Genomic DNA, 12,749 nt, shown 5'->3' with positions numbered 1-12,749 from the left:
AAGCTCCCCAGAACCTGTCCTGCTGCAGAGTTCGTACAGGTATTCATTACGAGCAGCCTATCAAGCATATACAAGGTGGAGTTCCAGCACATCGGGCAGTCACAAATCAGACGTCTGACGGGTATGTGGTGTCACTGCTGAACATCAGCAAGGCGAGCCATAACCGTGTAAGATCTTCTAAAATGGCCAGAGATTTTCCTGGCCTGCCGCAAGACGTCTTTGACCCTGGGGTATTTGGCAACGAATCGCTGCACGACTAAGTTCAGGATGTGTGCCGTGCACGGCATGTTTGTCATTTTGGGGGTGCAGCAGAAGAGGAAGTAGCAGTGAAAAAGGAGGAGTCAGCCGAGGAGGAGACGGAGGATGGAGTAGGAGGAGAAGAAGAGGCAGGCCTGCATGCAGGGGCTTTGCTAGACTAAAACATTCGGCACCTGGCCATGATGTTTTGTCCCAGGCCCCGAATGTACTGCCTGCCAGGCAGATAAAACTGTACTGCTGTCTTTAGGATGGCAATACAATTGAATATAATGCACTGCAAGATCTGAAGGACCTGTGATGACATCACAGGTCATGTGATCAGTGCAGAAGGCAGGGGTTGAGAAGCACGTGCGATGATGTCACCATAATGTGACCAGTGCAGGAGAGGCCTGCAGTGAAGAGGAGGAGTCCTGGGGAAGAAGCTGTGGTGATGTCTGCTACATGAGGAGAGGTAAGTGAAGGGAGAGGCAGAGCAATGCTGGGAGTTGTGGTTATTTAACTGGGACTGAATGTTAGGGCTGAAGGGAGGGATGTTATCATGGGACTAAATGTTGAGCAGTGATGTTATTTACAAGAGTCTGTATATTGATGGTGGCTGGGGGAGGGAGTGATTTACATGGGACTGTATGTTGGGTAAGGCTTGGGAGGGGGTGATGTTATTTACATGTAGTGTTGAGCACGAATATTCGAATATAAATTTTTTATTGCTAATATCGCCAATATTTAGAATATAGTGCTATGTATTCGTTATATAGAATATTCAGCATTTTATTCCATTTGAACACATGATTCCTCTCTGCTTCTTGCTTGTGGGCAAGCAATGTCAAGTTCACAACAATACTTAGTGCACCAATCAGTAATCTGTAGTCAGACCTGCTAAAATGTAAAGTTGCACGTAAATCTAAAAAATATTCTAATCACTCCCGATTAGCGCAATCGCGAATATATTGGAGCACTCAACTCTATCTGCATATAAAGCTATTCTATTGTTCTGCCGCGCCAACCATTTTCTTCAGTCTCAGGAAACTTATACCAGCTTTAAAAATTTAGCCAAAGTGACGCACGCCTGTATTTCACGTTCCGCATTACGTGATTTTTACATTGCCGATTTTTCGCATTCAATAAACTAATTTTGAATTCTCAAAATTCGAGACTATATGATGAATATTCTACAAAATATGATGTGTGTGTCATGGGTCAAAGTTGGGCGCAATGCAAAAGAATATGGCGCCGGCGGACATCGCCATATGTTCGCATGTTCGGAGAATCGCAAACACACAAAGTTCGCCACAAAACGACCGCTGGGTGAACCGCAAGGCCATCTCTAATCATCAGGAGGAGAGGCCTAGTCTATGGGTAAGGCTCAGGGGCCATATACATCTGCGCCCATGTTGGCCGCCTCTCCATGATACAAGCAGGTGGCGGGCTGTGGTATAATCAGTGCGCGTAAGCCTTGGCACGCCCCGGGGATTCCCCAGTGCTCCACTACCTGAGCGTAATTTGTAGCTTAGGAGACCCCCTGAACCACCTATCTACAAAGTGGTAAGACCGTTCGTTTTTATATAGCTCACCGGTAATTAATTGCACTATTTGCTAGGCTTTTCTGTGTATATTTTAGTAACATGGTACATAAGGCCGAAAAAAGACATTTGTCCATCCAGTTCGGCCTGTTATCCTGCAAGTTGATCCAGAGGAAGGCAAAAAAAAAAACTGTGAGGTAGAAGCCAATTTTCCCCACTTTAGGGGAATAAAAAATTCCTTCCCGACTCCAATCAGGCAATCAGAATAACTCCCTGGATCAACGACCCCTCTCTAGTAGCTATAGCCTGTAATATTATTACGCTCCAGAAATACATCCAGGCCCCTCTTGATTGTACTCACCATCACCACCTCCTCAGGCAGAGAGCTCCATAGTCTCACTGCTCTTACCGTAAAGAATCCTTTTCTATGTTTGTGTACAAACCTTCTTTCCTCCAGGCGCAGAGGATGTCCCCTCGTCACAGTCACAGTCCTGGGGATAAATAGATGATGGGATAGATCTCTGTACTGACCCCTGATATATTTATACATATTAATTAGATCTCCCCTCAGTCGTCTTTTTTCTAAAGTGAATAACCCTAATTTTGATAGTCTTTCAGGGTACTGTAGTTGCCCCATTCCAGTTATTACTTTAGTTGCCCTCCTCTGGACCTTCTGCAGCTCTGCTATGTCTCCCTTGTTTACAGGAGCCCAGAACTGTACACAGTACTCCATGTGTGGTCTGACTAGCGATTTGTAAAGTGATAGGACTATGTTCTTATCACGGGCATCTATGCCCCTTCTGATGCAACCCATTATCTTATTGGCCTTGGCAGCAGTTGCCTGACACTGGTTTTTGCAGCTTAGTTTGCTGTTTATTAAAATTCCTAGATCCTTTTCCATGTCAGTGTTACCGAGTGTTTTATCATTTAGTATGTACGGGTGACTTGCATTATTCCTTCCCATGTGCATAACTTTACATTTGTCAGTGTTAAACCTCATCTGCCACTTATCTGCCCAAGCCTCCAATCTATCCAGATCCCTCTGTAGTAGTATACTGTCCTCTTCAGTGTTAATTACTTTACACAGTTTAGTGTCATCTGCGAAAATTGATACTTTACTATGCAAGCCTTCTACAAGATCATTAATAAATATATTGAAGAGAATAGGGCCCAATACGGACCCCTGAGGTACCCCACTAGTGACAGTAACCCAATCTGAGTGTGTACCGTTAATAACCACCCTCTGTTTTCTATCATTGAGACAGTTACTTACCCACATACAGACGTTTTCTCCCAGTCCGAGCATTCTCATTTTATATACTAACCTTTTATGTGGTACAGTGTCAAATGCTTTGGAGAAGTCCAGATATACGACATCCATTGATTCACCGCTGTCAAGTCTAGAACTTACCTCCTCATAGTAACTGATTAAATTAGTTTGGCATGACCGATCCCTCACGAAGCCATGCTGATATGCATTATTTGCTTATTTCCGTTGAGATGCTCTAAGATAGCATATCTCAGAAAACCTTCAAACAGTTTACCCACAACAGATGTTAAACTTACCATCCTATAGTTTCCAGGCTCTGTTTTTGGACCCTTTTTGAATATTGGCACCACATTTGCCAATGGGACATTCCCTGTCAGTATAGAGTCCGCAAATATCAGAAATAAGGGTTTGGTTATGACATTACTTAATTCCCTTAGGATACGGGGGTGTATGCCATCCGGCCCTGGCGATTTGTCTATTTTAATCTTTTTAAGTCTCTGATGTACTTCTTCCTGCGTCAGACAGGACACTTTTAATGGGGAATTTATTTTTACATTCTGCATGTCATCTGACAGTTTATTTTCCTCAGTGAATACATTGGAGAAAATAATATTTAACAGTTTTGCTTTCTCCTCGTCGCTCTCTGCGACTCCCCCCTCATTACTCTTTAAAGGGCCGACACCTTCAGATTTATACTTTTTAACATTTATATAATTGAAGAACATTTTAGGGTTAGTTTTACTCTCTTTGGCAATGAATCTCTCGGTCTCTAGTTTGGCCGCTTTTATTTGTTTTTTACATGTTCTATTTTTCTTATAGTTTTTCAGTGCTTCCGTGCTACTCTCCTGTTTTAGTGATTTATATGCTTTCTTTTTGTAATTTATTGCTTTCTTTACAGTTCTATTTATCCACATTGGTTTCTTTTTGTTCCTTAACCTTTTATTCCCATACGGTATGTACCTCTCACAATGAGATTTTAAGATGTTTTTAAAGATATCCCATTTTGTGGCTGTATTTTTATTTTTGAGGACTTTGTCCCAGTTAGTTAGGCCTATGGCCTCTCTTAGTTGGCTAAATTTAGCTTTTTGGAAGTTTGGTATTTTTGTTCCTCCCTGTAGAAACGCTCTTTTGAATGATAATTGGAAGGTTATTACTTTATGGTCACTATTTCCCAGGTGTCCACCAACCTGCACGTCTGTTGTTCTGTCAGGCCTATTGGTTAATACTAAGTCCAGTATGGCCGTCCCTCTAGTCGGGTCCTGAACCAGTTGGGAGAGGTAATTGTCTTTGGTTATTGCCAAGAACCTGTTTCCCTTATGAGATATACAAGTTTCAGTTTCCCAGTCTATATCTGGGTAGTTGAAGTCCCCCATAATAACCACCTCATTATGATTTTCCGCCTGGTCTATCTCGTTTAGTAGTAGATTTTCTGTGGACTCTAGTATATTAGGTATATATATTTTGTTGGGCCTATTGTTTTTAAATGGAGTAATAAAAGTTAAGTTCTAATACAAGGGTAATTCATCCATGTGAAATTTTGCTTTGAGTTAATAGCTGCCCTTTTCTGAAATATTTTGTTGACCATTCTTTGAACTTGGTTATGTCACTATATATACAAAAGGAGTAGATCCAAAAGTTATGAAAAAAAGAAGAACACCTTGCAAGTTTTCTCCCTTTTTTTATCCAATCCTGTGCTTGGCACAAATACTGCATTATAATTCATGAATCAAGCTTAAAGAGGTATTCCTATCTGGGACAATTATAGCATGTTGATAGGCTATACCATAAATGTTAGATAGGTGCAGGTCCCATTTCTGGGACCCACTCCTATCTTAGGAACGGAGCCCTGCCATGATGCACCACATCCTCTCCATTCATTGCTAAGAGGCTTTCAAAAATAACCTAGCTGGCACTTGGCTATTTTCAGAAATCCCATAGTGGCCAAATATGCATGGTTTGTTCTCCGTTCACTTTGGGGCCCCATTCTTGAGCTAGGAGAAAGTCCATGTAGTGTAAGCCACAGCTATTGCACATTTACATCCTATTGATATGTCATAAATGTCCCAGGTGGGAAAACCTCTTTAAGGGATTAGACATTGATGACTAGAAATTACCACAAATGAAGATTTTATGGGGGTACCTGACATTCTTCAAAGAGAATCCGTCTAGGAGATCATGCTAAGTGCAGCCCAGTTAGTACAATAGAACGGTAAGCTAAGGTATTGATTATAATTACTCCAACAAATAGAGATAATCCACGGCACTCACCCGATTAATGAAATTTCATAAAAAAAATAAAAAAAGCATGTTTACATTAATCGGGTGAGTTCCGTGGATTATTCTTATTTGTTCGACTTTTCATGTCAGTTCTTTTCACCACTGAGCACCATTCGTTATATATCCCTTTGGATTGGACTTTCATGGTGTCAACATGTGGTGCCGACCGTTTTTTCTTCTTTTATTGATTATATTTAGTTATATACACAGGCACTAAAAATTATATATATTTTTACTGGACTTGCTCAGGATTTTCATTGACATATAACATGTATTTACTATGGCTCTTGTATCTACTTTATGTACTACAAGGGCCATCCTTGAAATTATGAGAACCAGCCCTGTTTATTTACATCTTCTTTGCTATTCAGTGGTGGGAGTCTTTGAAGGATTCCTGAGCAGCATGTTTAGGAAAAAAGGTGGAAAATTTGGCTAAGGGCCCTTTCACATGGCTGCATGGTCATGGTGCCAGTATTGTGAAACACAAATAGTGGTCCCAATTCAAGGGCACCAGTCATGTGAACTCCGTGCTGCGGATGCAGACTCATTGACTTGAACGGGTCCGTGATCCGCAAGATATGGCAAAAGAAAGGACATGTCCCATCTTTTGCAGAGTTGAGGCATGGATCCGAAGCCCACGAAAACTTTTTTGTAAGTGCTCCTGTGGGCTTCTGGGTCATTGCCTCCGCACAGCAAAAGATACGATATGTCCTATCTTTTGCCATATCTTGTGGATCACGGACCCATTCACGTCAATGGGTCCACACCGCAGAACGGCATTCATATGGGTGGTGCCCATTCATTGCGGACCGCTATTAGTGGTCTGCAGCCCAGGTATGGAGACCATACGGTCATGTGAATGAATCCTCAGGGTCATGAGAAAGAGATGGAGTAGAAAAAAAACATAACATCTTCCTATTCTGGATGGAAAATACTGCACTATTATAATATTATATTTACTATTATTATTCATGTAGAATTAAATCTATGTCAATATAAATCTAGAAACTAGCATCATTTATGGTCTACCTTTATTTGTTAAACTTTTTTAGGAGAACTAGTTCATCTAATGCTGCCATGCTTTTAGCAAAGCCTGTAAGCCTGCCGTTTTAACATCTATAAGGATGTTTAATGATTATTTTTATGCCACTCAAAGACCTTCATAAATTGAACATTGTACACCAGTCTTTATAAGCCCTGCACTGATAGACCAGGTATTTAACCCCTTAGGAACCACTTATATGCCTTTTTACGTGGGTCTTAGGCTGGACCACTGTGCAGCAGAGAGTGGGGGGCTGGCTCTTATATTAGAGAGCCTCACTTGGATAACCACATGTGATGGGTTAATGCAGGAGGAGGTCACATGGAGCAGGTAGGTACTCCATCAGATGTCCATGGGTGGAAGGAAACAGACATCCGAGGTGTCCAGACGGCCAGGTACTAGAGTAGCCTCAATAAGAGACTAGCCCTAGTGCCTCCCTACTTGACCTAGCCTGGCCCTAGTGACCTAACACGGGGTCCGTGCCCCGCAAGGGGTGGCCCCGTCCGGAACCTTGCCCTGATATGGAATCCCTAGGTAACCCTATCAAAGGGTGACTAGGGGCAGGATGCTATATATCAAGGCCGGTAAAGATACTGAGTTAAACAGGTCTCAAGGACCATAAGTAGGTAAGCACAATAAAAGTGCGTGTCTGATGATATGTAAGCGTGACCCGACGCGTTTCTTTAAATATGCTCTAATGGCCAGAAATGCCGATCCAGGCCATTTAATGTCATAATACAGATTGCCACTGGTGGTGGGCAACTTCCATTCTACTAATGAAAAAATAGAATGGTTCGACCACAATAAAACAAATACCCTAGGTGTGCTGTCAGATTTAGAGAATCTTCTCAGATACACTGGATTCTGGCTTGGAAATAGATTTTTTGCAGTAGTTGTCAGTGTCTAAGCTTATGTAATGAGTAAAATGTCTGCTTATATTATGTATTGTATTTTTTTTTTTATTATTCAATTCAAAATATACAATAAAAAGGTGATATTTTAAGTTTTAATAATTAATTGGGAACAATCTATTCACATTTACTGCTATATTTAAAAAATTGGAATCATATAAATTTGTTTTTGTCCTACACATTTTAACATATTTTTATTGCGTAGTTGAAAGACTAGTCTTAATGATATCCCTACCAAATTTACAGTACATTGCATTGTTTTATATATTGGATGTCACTGTGTATTCAAGCACCACCTTTCCGGAGTTCTGATTTACAGTAGATCGGGTTTCAGGATCAAGGTGTGTCTTCTACCCCCCAACATTTTAGTTTGTAAGGTAGTCATTGTAGTCTAGTGCAGTATAAAGTACGCATTAATCATGTACAAAAGTTCCATATATCTATGACAGAACTGTAGTTTATACTGTATAAAAATATCAACTTGATAAACTTTTCTAGGTCAATATAATTAACCATATAGGAAAGATGTCATTGTTAGCTTGGGAACTAGGGATCTTCCATTAATCAAAGGGCCTATAGAGTTATAGTCCACAGTGTAATACAATATATGCTATATTTTAAAAATAAAATAGGCCCAAAAGTCAGTGCTGATTCATTTTTGTATATCTTCATATCAATATGATACAAATTATTGTGCGAAAGGTTTAGGCCAGCGTGGAAAATAATTCTGCAAAGTAAGAATGCTTTCAAAAATAGAAGTGTTAATAGTTTATTTTTTATCAATTAATGAATTGCAAAGTGAATGAACAAAAGAGAAAAGTAAATCAAATCTATATTTGGTGTGACCACCTTTTGCCTTCAAAATAACATCAATTATTCTAGGTATACTTGCAACGTTTTTGAAGGAACTCAGCAAGGAGGTTGTTCCAAACATCTTGGACTAACCACAGATTTGTGGATGTAGGTTTGCTGAAAGCCTTCTGTCAGTCAGACTTGATGATTTTGATAGTTGGGGACCATGCCATCACTCCCAGGACTTCTTGTTCATCTTTAAGCTGAAAATAGTTCTTAATGACTTTGGCCATATGTTTGGGGGTTGTTGTCCAGCTGCATAATACATTTGGAGCCAAAGAATTCAAAGCAAAATGTGGTTTCGAGATGTACTGTTCAAGCTTTTTTGAGTAAGCACAAAAAAAGGAGCAAAGTTGAAGATCGTAAGTGCAGTAACGCCAGGGGTGCACCTAGCCTTTCTGCTATCTGAGGCAAAAATTGGCGCCCCAACCACCCTGTGGCAAATTCTCAATCCACCACCCCCGTCTTATTGCTGAAGGCATACTTGGAAAACATTACATACAGCACTACAAAACATACAGGATAATACAGCGCCACATACCTCTGACATTGAATTATGGTTCCTCTGATGTAGAAGTTCTCTTTCCTCACCTTCTCTATTCGGACCAGATCATCTTGATGAATTTTATCGGTTGCCTCTTGTCTCTGTAGAGTTTGGCACACAGACATCTTACATTCCTTACAGTATTGGCGGTAAAAGCAGGTTGACAATTTTAGAGCACTGGGAAGGGAAGAATGATGGAAAACAGCATCTTTGCCTTCCCAGTGCTCCAACATTGTCAACCTGCTTTTACCCAGAACACTGTGCCCACTGTGCTCCCCAATGCCCCCAAATACTATACTGTAGAAAAAAAGTACTTTAGTAGCAAAGACGTGCCACTCACTCACTGCACTGCCATCCTCACTGCCTCACGCAGTATATATATACTGTATATATATATACAGTATATTTATACATCGTGTTCCAAATTATTACGCAAATTGGTATCATAAAGATGTCATTTTTTTGTTTTTCAGTTAAACTCATGGATGGTATTGTGTCTCAGGGCTCTCTGGATCACTGAAATAAATCACAAACACCTGTGATAATTTGTTTGCCAGGTGAGCCCAATTAAAGGAAAACTACTTAAGAAGGATGTCCCATATTATTAACACTTTTATGCTATATCACATACAGTATATACACATCATGGAGCACTGCTACTTAGTGCACCATGATGAGTATATTCGTCATCGAATTAAACTGTTACCATGTCTAGACATGGTGACAGTGCTGACATCCCAGCTGTTACACAAAGCCAGGGATCTCAGCTAACCGGCCTGTGACCAATGAGAGAAGTCCCGAGCTAGCAGTCGCTCTAATTAGCTAGTCTGTACAGACTAGCCAGTGAAGGGGAAGTAATGCCAGTTTCAGAACCTTGTGTAATGTTTAAATGGTCACACCACCCACCCCTTGGACCCCCAATGTGGCCTGTGCCTGATTGGGCCCCAAATAAACTTCAGGATGGCTAAGCTCCTCCCCCGAGTGCCTTGAAGTTTTGCTCGATAAAGTTTGATTTATACTCAAAAATCATAATTGTAATTCATTGACACTAATATAAAAGTCATAAAGTGCACCTGTGTTGATAAAGTGCATAAGTGTGCTAAATTAAAAATCATGAGGCGGTCACCCAAAATGATCCCACACGTGGTAACTGGTTGGCGTTCCATAGAGTACCGTGCGCCTGCTCTAACAGCAAGCAGCGCGAGAACTACACAAACTACAATTTTATTACTCTCAATGAGAAAAGGGATGTCTATAAAGGGGGACCCCAAACCCCAGCAACAACTGGAGATCGCGTCCCCCCAATTGTGGATTGGAGACTGCCGACACTATCCATGTCGCCGGTCCCCAACCACTACACCCCTATGAATCTCCTATAACGAACGGGCAATGAATCGCAACTTTCATATATGACATCTACCAAAAATGCCCCAAGGGTGCTAGGACTCCATGAAACATGGAATCCTCTCCCCCAAAAAATCCCATTAGGAGAGAGCCGCACCGTCAAGTTTCCCCCATCTTTCACCTGGGATAAGGGCTATCCGGGGGGTCCAAGAGGGATTATCCAATTCAATTATGATCCGCTCTGCAACATAGTTTACAGAAAATACATCATGAAAAGATATATAGAAAAAGAACAGAAGATACAAAAAAAAACACACAGGGAATAATTGTTGGGTGGCGGCTTCGTGAAGTTCAGTCGCTTTTTCAAAAACTCCTATGAATATAAAATGAAAAACAAAAAATATATTACAAAGAGCACTGGTCTTTCCTCAACAGACAGGTAAGGTAGAGACATATCAGAGGCAATGGAGCTACTTCACCCTAAACTCAACATTTAATCCTCTTGGTTTTAAGGTCTGTAAATGGAAAATCCAAAATAATTCATGTTGTTTTAAAAGAGCTTCCCTTCTAGTTTCGGTATAACAACATGGTCAATGATTCTAAAAAGTAAATCTCTTTCAGTATATTTTGCCTCAGTGAAATGTTTGGATAAAGGTAAATCTATTTTTTTCTCACGGATGGTATATCTGTGTTGATTAAGCCTGGTTTTGACATCTCATGTCATTTTCCCTACATAGAGGAGACGACAGGGGCATTCAAGTAGATAAAGTACATAGGTAGAATCACATGTTTAATATCATATTGTGTTCCTGTATCAGGTTGTGTGAAGAAGGGACTCTTTAACATAAGAGAACAATGGATGCAGTTGTGACATGGGTTGTCACCTGTTTTAGTGGAACCAAAGTAAGCACGTAATGTGCGTTTTGTTGTGCATAAATCTGCATGCACTAACTGTTCCTTAAGATAAGATGTATGGCGATAGGACAATAAAGGTGGGATATGGAATTCAAGTATATGTCTGAAATTGCTGGCCAGTAAGGGCCAATGTTTCTTCAAAATAATACTCATGGATATGAAGTGAGAAATGAAGGGAATGCGATTGGATTTGGATGTATCTGTCCTTGTTTCTTGTAAGAGGGTATCCATAGTGAGAGCTAAAACCCTATTTGTATTTGTGTTCACAAGTTTTTTTAGGATATCCCCTCTTTATAAATTTGGTTCCCATGTCTTTCAGCCTGTTCCGTCTGTCTCATTACCAACAATCCTTTTGACCCTTAACAGCTGGCTATACGCTAGATATTTTAGCATGGGTTTCGGTAGTTTCTGTCATATTGAAGTAATGTGTTTTTGTCAGTAGTCTTTATGTGTAGATCAGTGCTTAAACGATCCCCATCCCTTTTCACTGTCACATCTTAAAATTGGATCTCCAAATCTGATCAGACTAATGTAAATTTAACATCAGGGTCTATATTGTTTAACCACCTCAGCCCCCATGGCTTAAACACCCTGAAAGACCAGGCCACTTTTTACACTTCTGACCTACACTAATTTCACCGTTTATTGCTCGGTCATGCAACTTACCACCCAAATGAATTTTACCTCCTTTTCTTCTCACTAATAGAGCTTTCATTTGGTGGTATTTCATTGCTGCTGACATTTTTACTTTTTTTGTTATTAATCGAAATTTAACGATTTTTTTTGCAAAAAAATTACATTTTTCACTTTCAGTTGTAAAATTTTGCAAAAAAAACGAGATCAATATATAAATTTTGCTCTAAATTTATTGTTCTACATGTCTTTGATAAAACAAAAATGTTTGGGTAAAAAAAAAAAAATGGTTTGGGTAAAATTTATAGCGTTTACAAACTATGGTACAAAAATGTGAATTTCCGCTTTTTGAAGCAGCTCTGACTTTCTGAGCACCTGTCATGATTCCTGAGGTTCTACAATGCCCAGACAGTACAAACACCCCACAAATGATCCCATTTCGGAAAGTAGACACCCTAAGGTATTCGCTGATGGGCATAGTGAGTTCATAGAACTTTTTATTTTTTGTCACAAGTTAGCGGAAAATGATGATTTTTTTTTTTTTCTTACAAAGTCTCATATTCCACTAACTTGTGACAAAAAATAAAAACTTCCATGAACTCACTATGCCCATCAGCGAATACCTTGGGGTGTCTTCTTTCCAAAATGGGGTCACTTGTGGGGTAGTTATACTGCCCTGGCATTCTAGGGGCCCAAATGTGTGGTAAGGAGTTTGAAATCAAATTCTGTAAAAAATGACCAGTGAAATCCGAAAGGTGCTCTTTGGAATATGGGCCCCTTTGCCTTCCTAGGCTGCAAAAAAGTGTCACACATCTGGTATCTACGTATTCAGGAGAAGTTGGGGAATGTGTTTTGGGGTGTCATTTTACATATACCCATGCTGGGTGAGAGAAATATCTTGGCAAAAGACAACTTTTCCCATTTTTGTATACAAAGTTGGCATTTGACCAAGATATTTATCTCACCCAGCATGGGTATATGTAAAATGACACCCCAAAACACATTCCCCAACTTCTCCTGAATATGGAGATACCAGATGTGTGACACTTTTTTGCAGCCTAGGTGGGCAAAGGGGCCCATATTCCAAAGAGCACCTTTCGGATTTCACTGGTCATTTTTTACAGAATTTGATTTCAAACTCCTTACCACACATTTGGGCCCCTAGAATGCCAGGGCAGTATAA

This window comes from Bufo bufo, chromosome 2, assembly GCF_905171765.1.
Source record: "Bufo bufo chromosome 2, aBufBuf1.1, whole genome shotgun sequence".
Lineage (NCBI taxonomy): Eukaryota > Metazoa > Chordata > Amphibia > Anura > Bufonidae > Bufo > Bufo bufo.
The sequence above is the reverse complement of the archived record's forward strand: the minus strand, read 5'-3'. Positions refer to the sequence as shown.